The 14649-nt window shown below is 38.3% G+C and overlaps 1 long non-coding RNA gene across 3 annotated transcripts in view; it reads right to left on the minus strand.

Moving 5' to 3' along the window:
• The window catches only part of LOC105883454 (uncharacterized), a 49469-nt gene extending 36024 nt beyond the window's left edge, over positions 1 to 13445 (minus strand). For all 3 annotated transcript variants that reach the window (XR_012912783.1, XR_012912698.1, XR_012912748.1), the window contains exon 1: positions 13152 to 13445. This is a non-coding gene — a long non-coding RNA (uncharacterized LOC105883454). The remainder of the gene's footprint in view (positions 1 to 13151) is intronic.
• Between the last annotated feature and the right edge of the window lie 1204 nt (positions 13446 to 14649).

The following is a 14649-nucleotide window of genomic DNA, read 5'->3' on the forward strand; positions in this document are numbered from 1 at the left end:
TTCCATATGCTGGTGAAAAAAATATATATTGAGTATTTTGGGGATAAAATGTTCTGTAAATGTTTGTTAAACCCATTTGTTTTAGAGTCCCATTTAAGTCCAGTGTTTATTTATTTTCTGCTTGGCTGATCTGCCCAGGTCTGTTAGTGGGATGTTGAAGTCCCTGACAATTACAATGTTGCTGTCTATCTCTTTGCTTAGATCTACTAGGGTTTGGTTTATGAATCTGGGTACTCCTGTGTCACATGCATAAATATTTAGGATTGTTATATCATTTCTTTCATTTGTTCCCGTACCATTATATGAATCTTTGTTGTTCTTTATTATTGTTGATTTAAAATTAATTTTATCTGATATGAGAATGGCCACACCTGCTTTCTTTTGGTTTCCATTTGCATGAAATATTTTTTTCCACCCCTTCACCTTGAGTCTGTACAAGTCATTGTGGATTAGATGTGTTTCCTGGAGATAGCAGATACTTGGCTTATATTTTTTTAATCCCTTCAGACAACCTATGTCTCTTATATGGGGAATTCAAACCATTCACATTGATTGATAGAATGATATGTAAGATGTTGTTCTGTTCATCCAGTTGGCAGTATCTTGTTGCTTTGTTTTAGCACCTGTGCTATTGTTTTATATGCACTCGGAGCTATAGCTTTGGTTGGTTTTACTCTGGTGGGTGACCATTGTGATGATCCATGTATAATGCAGTTCTGCATATTTCCTGTAGAAAAAGTCTGATCTTGACAAATTTCCTCAGTTGCATTATCTGGAAAAGTCTTTATTTTTACTTCATTTATGAAATTTAATATTGCAGGATTCAGTGTATTCAACGTTCTAGGTTGGCAGGTGTTGATTTAAGAAGACTACAGATGGGGCTCCAATCCCTTCTGGCTTGTAAGGTCTCAGTTGAGAAGTCTGCAGTCAGCCTGATGGGTTTTCCTTTGTGAGTTACTTGCTTTCGCCATATGGTTCACAGGAGTTCCTCCTTCATGTTGATTTTGGCAAGTCTGGTGACTATGTGTTTTGATGATTGCCTCTTTGCCATGAATCTCCCAGGTATTTGTTGAGCTTCTTGTACTTGGATGTTCAAACCTTTAGGAAGACCAGGGAAGTTTTCCTCAATTATTTCCTTAAATAGATTTTCCAGCCCTTGTGTGTTTTCTTCTTCACCCTCAGGGAGGTTTGTGATTCTTATACTTGGCTATGATGCATAATTTCATATTTCTTGTAGGCTTTGTTCATTCCTCTTAATTCTCTGATGTTCATTTTTGACTGCGTTAATTTCAAAGAGTTGTCTTTAAGTTCTGAGCTTCTTTCTTCTGCCTGGTCTAGTCTATTCTTAGAACTTTCTACTGTGGTTTGTATTTCATTAAATGAATTTTTCATTTCCAGAAGTTCTATCTGTTTTTGTTTGTTTGTTTATATTATTCAATTTATATGAAATGTTGAAAACAGGCAAATCCATTGAGAGAGAAATACATATGTTGATCTCTTTAGTGAATTTTTCATTCATTTCCTGAATTGTTTTTCTGGTTTATTTGAGTTGGCTTTACATTTTCTCTTGGATTTCATTGAGTTTCTTTACAGGCCATATTTGGAATTCTTTATCTGTCATTTCAATATTTTCATTTTGTTTGGTATTCATTGCTAGAGAGTTGGTGATCCCTTTTGTGGGTGTCATTTTGCTCTACTTCTGGAGTTATTTTGCTGATTCCTTCTCATCTGAAGTAGCTATTGCATCTTATTTTTGGATTTTCTTTTGTTTATATAGAGCTTTTTCCCCTTCTCTCACTCATATGAGTGTGTTTACAGCATATGTTCAATAAGAACCTTTGGCTTTGCTTGTGGGTGCTTTAATGGCTATCTATGTTCTGGATGGATGCCTTGGTTATAGATATCCTTGTGTGGTAGTTTTTCTCAGTTGCTAGTTGTGGGCTGTAGGATTGGCAAGCTATGTGAGTGGGCATATTCCTGTGTCTCTTTGATCAGAGAGGATGGAGGTCTTTGAGATCCTTTATCTTTCCCCAGCTGTGTGGTCTTCTTAACATTGTAAATTATAATGGCCTGCTGAGTTTATTCTCTGAGACAGTAGGTGGTGCTTATGGGTGAGAACCAACCACACCCTGTATAATTGAGTCAGTAAATGTTCTAAAGGGCTGTGCAAATTGACCTTCCTATCAGTAGATAGTGTTTGCTGGAGGAAACAAACTGCAGTGTTGTTTTGGGGATTTGTGAGAGGCTCTAGTTACTCAGGAGAAGCACTCAAATGCCCCAGGTGGCCCTGGAACTTCCAGGAGAGTCCTTATTCTCTTCCACAGCAGAGATGAGTAGGGGAGTGAGGCTGGGCATGACTGGGTTGGGTGAGCTTGCTCCCAGGTTCCACAAAAGCTGGCAAGGTAGCTGTTTCAGCAGGGTTAAAAAGTTTGCTCCCGTCCATGCCCCCTGATGTCTTAAAAGAAAAAAAAAAAAAAAAAAAAAAAGTTTGCTCCCAGCTTCTGGTTAAAGCTGTCAGGGAGGGGCCAAAATGCCCCCACCCAACCTGAAAGTCTGCTTGTGGAGATAGGGCTGTCTGAGATTCACAGACTGGCAGTCTGGATGAGGCCTCACTCCTCTCCCCAGTCCTCTGTTCTGCAGTTTCTCCCTGGCATCTGTCAGCAGACAGGATCTCAAGCCAGCTTGAGCTCCCCCATGACTATGCTGACCTGAGCTGAGAGTGTAGCCCTCCTGTGAAGGGAGAGGTGCCCCACAAGCATGCTACAACTAGGACCTATATTGCCCTCTCCCTTCGCAGATCTGCCCAAGCAGGCTCCTTGGCCTCCCAAAATTAATTCACAAATCTCTCCTCTGTGCCCCTGAGCAATGCAATCAAGACCGGGAGATATGGGATCTGGCTTGTGGGCCTGTCCCTGGGTTCCTGAAGATTAATCCCTCACCACTCAAGAAAGAAGTGCACTGGTCCCAAGTTGCCCATGGAGTGCCCAAGCAGGTTTGGTGTTCCTCTGCATTGGGGCATGCCCTGCTCTGATGGAGCCACTGGGCAAGAGCACCAGGGAAGACTGGTGGGCAGGAAGCTCACAGACAGAGTACCCCTCAGTCTGCTGTAGGACCCCAAGAAGAAAGATCTGAGCCTCACTCTGTGTGGAAGCCTTGCCATGGTGGCTCAATTGTCTCTCTTAGCAGCCATGGGTGGGGGAGGGGAAAGGGATGAAAACAGCTTGGGTGGAGGAAAGCCAGCACTCTGGTCATGTCCATCTCTTTCTCCTGGAGGCCACTCACCCAGAATATCCAGTCTCTGGAGTCACACAGAACACTCATGACCCACTGGACCCCTGTGGTTCCCATAGTCTAGGTCGAAGTTGGGAAATGTCTGTGTGGGAATGAGCAAGACAAAACCTGCTGCATTGAAGCCTCCTGGGGAGGACAAAGGCTCAGGGTGGCTAGAGAAGCAATATGGCACCTGCCGTCCAGGCTCGGGTGTGTGGGAAGGGAAGTACCCCAGGGGGCCTGGAAGCCTGGCACCCTGTCTACAAGAAGCTCCTAGCTCACTGGTGGCAACAGCCTCTGAGCTTGTGTGGGCAGAAAGTCTCTCCAGCAGCTCAGGAACCTGCCAACTGTCAGAAATATGAGGGAGGGAGAAATAAACCGCTCCACCTACCCTTCTTGCTGCACTCCAAGCCTCTCAGGGGTTGATCTCTGCCAATATCTTGCTCCTTCCTGTTCTGTTCTGCAACTTCTTCTCGCAGAGTCTCCTGAAGTTTCTGGCACCCTGCCTTCAGACCCATATCCAATCTATGTTTGTCTGTTTGTTCATTTTATATCTTTCACCTGAAACTTCTCCTTCTTACTGAGACATTCTGGCAGCTGGTGTCTCTGGCCAGCCATCTTGCCACTTCCCAAATCTACTTTTAAACACCAGCTCAGAGGTCCTCCACCTTTCTATAATCTACAGCAGGCTCAGACAGAATCATAACAGAGATGAGGCACAATAGAAGATCATCTAAAGAAACTTATTTTTGCTAACTTATTTTTACCACAACTTGCAGTAAGAACTATGTTGGGCCACACACACACACATACCTTTTATGTTACAGTACCTGCCCATACTAAAAGGAAATACTCTATTTGTATTTGTAATACATGTATATGTGAATATATATATAAGTTATTGTTTCATTTTTTAAAGTGCTGTTCCTTATCTACTATCTTGATTTCACAACCACCAGTAGGTCATAATTTGGAGTTTGGAAACATAGGTTTAAGGGACATGCTGTTAATTCATCTCCTAGATTTTTAAAGTTCCCTATACTAGTTGAGTCATTAAAAAATAACATGCCTATATAATATTATTTTTGTTCTCTATGGACCAACTTCACTGAATCATGAATTAATATTTTACCCTTGCCTTTCATCACATGCTGTGATAGGAATTGGCCATATGCTTGCCAAGTGTCCTTTGTAGGGCAATATTCCTTATAGCAACATAGTGTTCCTCTTGGAATTTCTGTTGGGGTTCAAGAAAAGTTCAGTTCTCCTGACTGGCAGGCAGTATTTTATGAGGTAAATATCATTGAATAACATCTTTTATTTCTCAGTTTACCACAGCTGTTAGCAAACTTAAAACTTTAGTACTTATTTGTTGTAGCTTTTCTTACCCTGGATTCTCTAGTCTGGTTACTTCTCCCCCATTTCACCAAGCTAACTGTCTTTGCCTTCATCAGTTCTCAATAGTTACTAACCATTTTCCCTGCTTCCTCACATTTTAATCCTTACTCCACACTGCTGTGGAATGATTTTTCTAAAACTCAAAGGTAATGATCTAAAACACAAAAGCTATTATTCCCTTCTTCAAGTCCTCCATGATGGATCTCCCTCAGCATCAACTTTAAGTGCTTTGACTTGCACACAAAGTCTTTTTTTTGGAAGCTAGGGTAGATAAATACTTCTTATATAATATTTAAATTTTAAATACTCCCATTAATTTGATAGAAAAGAGAAAAACCATCTAAAGGGCTAATAAGGAATGTGTGGCTCTAGACTGTTGTTCATATGATTATACATTATTTTTAGAGTGTGCATATGGAAGCATAAAAGTGATGCTTATATATCTAGGAATATTCTGTTATTCAACAAAAGAGAAATGTCTAGACATGGATCTTAAACCGGCAGCTCAAGGGCCAAATTCGGCCCCCAGACAGGTTTAGCTCATCATGAACAGCATTTTAGAATTTCTATATTGAATACTTTTAGATGGACGTGTGCTTTCTGATTCACCACTCCCAAGTGTCCTATACATAGCCCATCACATTCATGTCAGTTACCTGCCAGAACTCTAGCAGCTTTAGAATTTATAATTCCTGTTAGAAATCTGAAAGGTTCAGGAGAGGTGGTCAAAAGGGAGCATTCTCACCATAATCTGTTTCTTCTCCCAAATACTGGTTTTGCTTCTACTTTTTATATCATCTTTTCCATGTTTGGTCCTAAAGGTACCTGAAATCTCAGAGAGAAAAGAATTGTCTTTCTTCTGATCCAGAAAAAAAAAAATCAAATAAAACCTCAGTTAAGGTTTTGAGAAAGACATTTCTGATGAAGTGGCATTTAAGCTGAGAGTTGAAGGATGAGGAGGAGTGAGCTATGCAAAGAAGCAAAGAATGTTCTAAGAGAAGTAATAGCAACTTCAAAGGGCCTGAGACAGGAAAGGTGTTAGGCCAGTGTGAGTGAGGATTATTAAGAAAGAGAAAGAACAATTAGGATGTTGAAAACGTTGTCAGGGCTTGGAATATGAAGTGCTCCATAGACCTTGGTAAGGAATCTGGATTTTATTCAACATGCAATAAATTGGAACCCTTCAAGAGTTTTGCGTAAAGAGTAATATGGTATTATTTAAGTTTTTAAAAGATTGTTCTTGCTTCCAGGCAAAGAATGGATTGTAGAAGGGCTAATAAAGAAAGCTGGGAGACCTGTTAGGAAGCTACTGTGATAGACCACGTGAGAGATGATGATGGCTTGGAGTAGGTGGCAGTGGTGGAGTGGAAAAAGTGGATAGGCTTGACATACATTTTAGAGAATAAATTACAGAAATTTCTGATTGGCTGGATGCAAAAGTGTTATAAAAAGAGTACTCAAGGATATCTCCCAAGTTTCAGGTATTACTAACTAGTGGTTGGTGGTATAATTTACTATGGGAAAACTGAGGAAGGATAAAGTTGTATGGCAATAGAGGTGGGCAGGGGATAGTCACAGTTAAGAGTTTTGTTCTGGGCATGTTCAGTTTGAAATCTATTCATTATCAAATAGATAGGATTCAAACGAGAAGTTCTAGGCTTGAGACACAGATTTAGTCTCAGATAAACACAGAATTTTAAACCTTCATCAGAGAGTATAAATAGAAAACAGAAGTAGGAACCTAATCCAAGATTAGTGATCCTCCAAAAATGAGAATTGGAGTCAAGGAGGAAGAGCCAGCAAAAAATACTGAGAAGGAGCAGCTGAAAAAGAAGGAAGAAAACAAGGAGAATGTGATGCCAACAAAGCCATCTAGGAGGAAGAAGTCAACCTTACTGAATAATGTTGAAAAATTAAGTAAGATGAGATAGAAACACAAGGCACAGGATTTTGCAAACTGAAGGTCATCCGTGACCTGAACAAGAACAGTTTTGGTGAGTTGTAGAATGGAAGCCAAATAAAAAAGGGTTGAAGAGAATATGAGAGGTGAAAAAAAAAAAAAAAAAAGGTGATGGCATAGGGAAGAACTGAGCTTCCCAATGAGCAGCTTTGCATGTCTGCGTTAGCTCTTTGGATAGCTGAAAGCATTATGAAAATATGGATTTGGGGAATATGGCTTCAATATTTTATCAGGAGTATACCTTTCATTTGAAGAAGTTAGCTTTTGCCTTGATTCAGTTGCTGCTAATATTTTCTATCCAGCTATTCTTTTCAAAAGCAGTTTTACAATTTGGCTGGTGATCATTCTGCTTGTCAGTATACTTCAGGGCCTGAGGTTATCTCAAGATGGTGTGTTGGAGTCTGTACAAGTTCTATTTATTTAAAACTTGGACTTGGTTAAAGAGTCTCTTGAGATTTAACACCTCCTTCCCCTGGCAGGCTTGGGGAGGGAAAAAACTCATACACAGTAAATATCATTTACACCATTCTAACACATTCATAGTGCTCTTACCAAATCCTAACGAAGAAGAGAGAATGCACATGCAACAGAGCAGCTCAGAAAAATGAGAACTCTACAGTTGTTTTATGAATACATAATCCAATAAGGAAGTTAAGGGAAAGCTACCACTGTGACCTAAATAAACAGTGTTCGTTTTATAACTTGAGGAGATATCAATATTTAGAATGTCAAAATCTAAACATAACATGGATTCTGTACATCTAAACAATAAAAAATACTATTATTTTGTACCTTCAGTGTCTAAGCAACTATTATTCTCTTCTCTGAAAATAATGAGTGAATTGCATCTACCAGCAGAGTTGTAATGGGTGTAATGGTTAGACTTTTAATATCCAAGTTCAACCATAAAGAACAAGAGTTATTCCAATTCTGCTTGAAAAATTGAATGATGGGGCACACACCACCTCACAGAGATTTTGGAGTAGATATAATTGAATAGAAAAGTCACTATACAAAGTTGCTCCATTAAAATGTTTTGTCTTCAGGGCAAATAAGAGGAACAATTGTTACCATTTTTGAATGTTTACAACATGTGCCTGTGAAAAGTATTTTACATGTTTCATCCCATTTAATATTTGCATCTATATTCTGAGGTGTGCAGGAGGGCAGGTGTCCAGAAGACAGTGATGTTGGCTGACCCAGCTCTTCGCTCTCTTGCTTGCAATTCTCAGGCAGAATGTGCTGAGAATGCAACATCCTGAGAGGAGGAAATGTCTGGAACAACCCAAGCTGTGTCCTCATTTCTCCTAGAATAGGATGTTCTGCAATGCTTCAGCTCAGCATGCTAAGTGGCATCTGAGGTATATAAACACAGGGCAGAGTATTTTCAGGGTCTTTCAACTGCGGTGCCATGTGGGGCATACAAAGATGAGCTTCCATTCACCCTGGGTAGCTTTCCTGAGCCTTGGAGGACTGGCTTGCCATGGATCTTAGGTATCTGTTTATCTTTGTTGCCTCTCTGTGAGTAATAAATCTGCTTTGTCTCACCTGTGTGAGTGTTCTGTCTCACCAGACTCAAGAGATTAGTAGAGAATGTTTGCAAGGTGGTTGTGGTCAATTCTTTCGGCTTCATCTCTCTGGCCTGTCCTCCCGCTATAGAAGATAGCAAACCAAATACTTTCTTTCCCAGCTTATCTTGCAGCTAGGAGTGGGGATGGAATTCTGTTTTAGCCAAGGAGACATAGAAGGAAACCTGCCAGAGGGATTCTGGGGAACACTTTTTCTTCATGTGAAAAGGAGGAAGGCATGGTTAGAGGGTTTTCTCTCCCTGTCTCTCTCATCCCCCTGCCTGCTCTCACTACTTTCAGATTTGGGACTTAAAATTATGGAGATGAGATATCTGGAGCCACTGCTGCCATTTTTCAACAATGAAGGGAAATTTGAGGAAACTACAGAGAAACTGGAACCTTCACAACACGGAGCCACCAGACTAACCCTAGAACCATGTTCCTATAGACATGTTAGATAAACAGGTGATGTCTTTGTGAATTGAGCCAAAGTTAGCTGACTGTTCAGTACCCTGAAGCCATAATCATCCTAACTGATGGAGTAGGCAATGTTATTATTTTTGTTTTGTATATGAGAAAACAGACTTAAAGAAATTGAGTAAATATCACAGGTTGTACCTCTGTACAACAAAGGACAAAAGAAAGGCAAAGGACAGAACCATGACTTAAACTCACATAGCTTCAGAACAAAAATACAATCTCCTTCAATTTGTTAAATCAATTATCATGTACCATGTTTTTCATATCCTGCATCATGCTGAATTGCCATGTTGTCATAATTTGTTTTCTCAATGTCTCTCTTATGAGATTCTTAATGCCAAGTACAGTTGCTCCTTAATCTGACTAGTGTAGAAGATAAACAGACATTTACTATCTTGCTCTCAGCACTTAAATGAACACAGAAAAAAATCCCACGAGCTTTTTACTCAGTCTCCATGCCCTCATATCAACTCATATTAAGCTTTATTTTTTCCTTAACGTTCTCTGACTCTTTACTATCTAGATAATGAAAATAACCATAGAGAATTGAAAGGGGTTGTTGAAGAAGGATTTTCTTTAGTCATTTGCCTTCATACATACATATAGGATAATATATAATTCTTCCCAAACAAATGATAATTTCTTTTATATTTAAAGTCATTCAGTTATAAGGAATCCTAAATCTCACTTCAAGGCTTCAGCATTTAAAGTTATCATGATTACCATTAACGGTATCAATAAAATGTAAGCTACACAAATGCAGGGACTTTTTGTCCCTATACTGCATCCTCAGCATCTTTGGTAGTGCCTGGCACATATTAGGCACTCAGTAAATATTAGTCAAATGGGAATGATTCTAAGAAATTCTTCCTTCTATTCAGTTTAAGGTCTTAAATTTATTTCTCTATATTCTTTGCAGAATGGAGATCCCCAAAGGAATGGTCTAAAGTACAGGTGTCTTACAGAACCCTGGTTAGGGGATGGCTATGTTTATTCATTTTATTAGCTCTCTCTTTAATCCGTTATTGGGCGCAGGTTTAATACCACTCTGTATACAACTGATGACACTATTTCCCATAACATTCAGTCTAACCAGTTATTTTTGGATTTCTAACTTCTGATCTGCCCAGAACACATGGTTGGTCAATGAATATGTCACATAAGATAGAATTAAGAGCTATACTGGAGCCAGTGAACAGGCCAAATGAACAAATGAATGAATAAAACCAACATCTATTACAGTTACAGTTTGTCTTTGATCCTCACTCAGTCTCATCTCCTTTCACAGGAGAATTTGTTTCTAACCAAACCTTTTTATTATTTTCCTAACACTCAGTTCTTTTTTACATGCCCTTCTGTTGGTTCCTACTGTTTTCATAGAAATCAAAAGTAGTCTCAAAGATCCAAATTTCCTTTGTCTGCCTAATAACGTTTATTACTTTCCCTAATCTAATCTTTGAAAATTTCACTAGATCTCTCTCATATCATTGCTCTGAGATTAGCCAAGGAGCCCATTCTTTACACCAGATTTCAGAAGAATCTGTAAATGTGAATCCATTTACTCACTCTTATCACTTTAATCAACTCTCACCACTTTTGTTTAATTATTTTACTTTCTCTCCCAAGGGAAGAATATCCTAGTTTTTGGTCTCCTTGCTACAATGATTAGGAAAACTCTCAGCCTAAAAGTCTAATAGAGGCTGAGAGATGCGTGTCTAAAGTTCATAGAGTTACCAAAAGAGTTTTTCAAAGTTAAAACTAGGAAGGGAATTAGGAAACAATGGGTTTATACAGAGTGTCAGTATTATTTGATGTGTGTACCCTTAACCGATAAAAATCTCAAATGAGGAAAACTATGATGTGTGTTTTCCTGAGAACATACTCAGAAATATTTTATTACTATGAATTTAATTAAATCTAATTGAGTATTGTAGCATTTGAGGATCCTCTTCATGAGTGACATTTACAACTTGGCTCGCCTTCCCAGTGGAAGGAAAAGTGTTTCTCTTGACCTAGTTGAAGAAGAACCCAGAGTCTGAAGCTACATATCTAAAGTCTTCAGCTAACAGAAACTCAGGTAACTATGGAAACAAAGTGATACCTCATCATTGTTAGAATATTACTGGCACTGTTTTTATCTTTAACACATTTTTTTTGAGTTAAACACTTAAAAAAAGACAACTATTACATGCTTTGAGTTGGTGTTAAGCTTCCAATGTGGCATAGATGAAGGACCTTGTCTCAAGACCCACCAAACATGCTTCCCTGTGCCAGGCAATTATTCAATTGAAATATTTGCTGGACACCATTTATGAGAACAATTTTTAACATATTGAACTAGGCTGCTAGAGTTCTGGTGAAATATTCTATGCCACCCAAAAAATTTATAAAACCAAAATCAGACATTACCACAAAGTGATAAAAATAAAAGACCAATGAGTCAGGAAAATGACCATATTCTGTTAAGTTTTAGCATAAGGCATTAAAGAAAAATAAAAGGTAAGGGAAATTGGTAACAGTACTGGAAATTTATTCTCAGTCTTCTTCTAAATAGCTTCACGTTCCAGCAGAATACGTGTTTGCCAGACACAACTCTCACATATTCTTGGCATGATTGGAAATCGATGTAACTTCACTGGAGGGCAATTTGGGCAAATTCATCCAAATTAAAAAGTACATTCATTTTGACTGAGCGATTCAATTTTTAGAAGTCTATGCAACAGTCTATGTAACATAATTCTTATGTTTTCCAAATTATATATGTACTATTTATAAGAATGAAAAATTGGAAACACCATAAATACCCATCAGCATAGGACTGGTTAAATATAATAAATTACGGTACATTCACTCAGTGGAATGTCACATATCCTTAAAAAGTATGAATAATATGAAATATCTCCAAAATGTATTAAATGAACAAGTAAAATGCACAACTTTCTCTCCCTCCCTTGTATACGCATTGAATTTCTCTGGAAGGAGGCATATAACTGACCATAGCTGCTTCTAGAGAGGGAAACTGGGAGATGGGGGGAAGGGGAGGAAGAAAGAATTGCATTTCAGTATATAACAGTTGAGATTTTTAATATGTCTATGTATTGCTAATTTTTAAAATTAGCTTTAAAAATGTATATATTGCTATATTAAATTTGTCATTAAATGAGATCAAGTGAACTACTGTGATTTAGCTAAAATAAATCCTTGCTGCTTCAAATCCTGATGATCTATGTTAGAAACTTATGCGTTGTCAACTTCAACATGAGCTTCCCTTCCCTGTCCCTATAACCAGTGGGGTTTAGGGCATTTAAATTAGAGAAAAACAAGATTAAGACAGCAGATGTTCATGTCCCTGCTGCCAACCACAAGTGCCTGCACTGAAACACACACCCACCCCTGTGGAGTGCATATTATGTACAAGGCATTGTTCTAGACTCTGAGAATGCAAAGATGAATTAGACACAGAATCTACCCTCTGCAGAAGAAAACAAACCTCACCATTTAAAGAACTCTGCTCTGGAATCAGACAGAACTGTATTTTAATTGTTTCCTTCACTTACTAGCTCTCTGACATTGAGCAATTGACTTAACCTTCTGGGCGCCAACTCCCTCATTTGTTAAACAGGGTTATCAGGGCCAACTTCCTGGAAATGTTATAAGAATTAATGAGATGATACAATCATTGTTTAAATGATGAACATATACTAAAAGTTCGATTTAGAGTTCTGAGGTTTTCTAAATATCTATCCTCCCTCCCCCATTTCCTCTTTTCTCCCTACTCCCAACCATAACATAGTATAGAGTAGGGGTTCTTAACCTGGGAACCATAGAGAGGATTCAGATCTCTGAATTTGGATGGGAAAAATATATATACTTTCATTTTCCCTAACCTCTAATTGAAATTTAACATTTTCCTCAATTATGAATATAGCAACAACCCATAGTTGCATTGGCAGTATTTGTGATTTTTATCATCAATGGAAGTCACATATTTTTATATCATATTACAGTTTTTCTAGCTCTCTGGAAATTTTGAAACTCAACACTATTACTATAATTATTAGATGAGACACTGGATTTTGTTATTTGTGTTAATAAAAAGGCATATATATAACAATCATAGATTATATTTTAATAACATTTTGTTAATTATATTTCAACATAAATATTTTCATTTGTAATCCTATGCCTTTTATTTTATTCATTTTAAATGTATTATTCTTAGAAGCGGTCTACGGGCTTCACCAAATTTCTAAAGGGCACAAAAAAGATTAAGAAACACTAGTGTAGAGCAACACAGCATTTCCTGAAAAGATGGATAACTAACATAAAGTTTCATCTCCCTTCCCCAAAATCAACTGTGGAGAAATTAGATACCTGGAGGAGACCTTGAAACTGAAATGACATGGAGCTGGGGAGCAGGGTAAAGGGTAGCCCATTTGTAGTCATGAGACAAATGGTTGGAAGAAAGGTCTTACCTTGTCTTCTTGCTGTTCACTCCTATTGCCTTAGAAGAGTCATTGTAGGCCTGATGGCCATTTTGAGATCAACATCCACAAAAGAGGCCCAGGTGGCTGGTTTGTGCATAATATCAAGGCATCGCATCAAAAAATTGCTGAAGTGTGGATAGATTGGCAGCTAGAGTATCTGCTCCCCCATCTTCTCCTCTTCCCAACCACAGGAACCAGTGGGTTACAATCCTAAACCCATCAGTGGTCAGTTGTCATCCCCAGATGCCTGTGGCTCTGTGCCCTGGGATTTATCCCTCCCGTCTGCCTAACCTCACCAGAAGGAGCACCAACTATGACCTCACCTACCTCACCACACAATGGTGTTGTCAAAACCCCTGGGGGAGCAAGCCCTCACAGGCTGAAATATCTAGACTCCAAAAGAGTGTGGCCAGGAGTGGAAAAAAAAACACAAAACTGAGCATATGAGGCAGATTTGTGGAACAAAGGGCTCCAAAATTTAAAATGAGGATAATGACCATAAAAATATAAAGAAGAGTTTTAATAATTTTAAATCAGCTACTATAGAATTGAAATCCAATAGGTAGCAGAAATTGTGCCAATGTCAAGGAAGTCCATAATGAAAACTAAATACTAGTGAAGCTACCAGTAGTACTTACAAACTGTAGGTGAAAGAGCTAGAACTGGGAATCCAATAGTAATAAAAACCAACCAACCAAACCATTACTGATGCTAACCATCACAGCTAGCACCGATGATCAAAGGCCTCCCAGAGCAGGAATTTGAACCGGAGCTTTAAGATGGAGAAAAATAGGGGTTAATAAAGGGAGAAATGAATATATTCAAGGCAAACAGACAATGTGGATGACAATACAAAGGTAGCACTGAAAAAAAATCTGGATTTGGAAATAACAGGTAGATTAGGCTGGCTTGAGCTGACAAAGTATTAAGAAGAATGAAGAAAGAAGAGAAAATTGATGTCAGTTATTGAATAAAAGATTGAAGAGTTCAAATTTTATATGTTAAGCGAAAGGATGCCTCCAAAGATTCTCAAGCAGGTAATTTACAGATTTCCATTTTACTACTTTGATATGGAGGAGAAAAAGAAATACACTTAAAATTACATTCACAGGCTTCCATTTTAAATCCGCCCTCATTAATAACCTAACACTGTCTGTACTGTTAAAGCCCTGAGACATTACCAATTGTCTGATTTAAGACCTGGTGGAAAACACAGGAATCTAAAGATTTCCCTGATAATATATTTGGATTTTTCTTCTAAGTAAATCTCAGTTTCCAGAAAAGTCATGGTAAAAAGTATTCTGAGAATTTTTATATAATCATTGACATACTAAAATGTCATGGTCAAGATGTTAGGCTTAACTGGTATTAATGCATCTTTGACGAATTGAACATGAAAAAGTATTCTTTGCCAGTCAATTAGGTCATTTTCTCTGCTCGCTTGATGATTTCAGGAGTCTTTATTGTGAATTCTTAGGGTAAGATT

This window comes from Microcebus murinus, chromosome 1 (genome assembly GCF_040939455.1).
Source record: "Microcebus murinus isolate Inina chromosome 1, M.murinus_Inina_mat1.0, whole genome shotgun sequence".
Lineage (NCBI taxonomy): Eukaryota > Metazoa > Chordata > Mammalia > Primates > Cheirogaleidae > Microcebus > Microcebus murinus.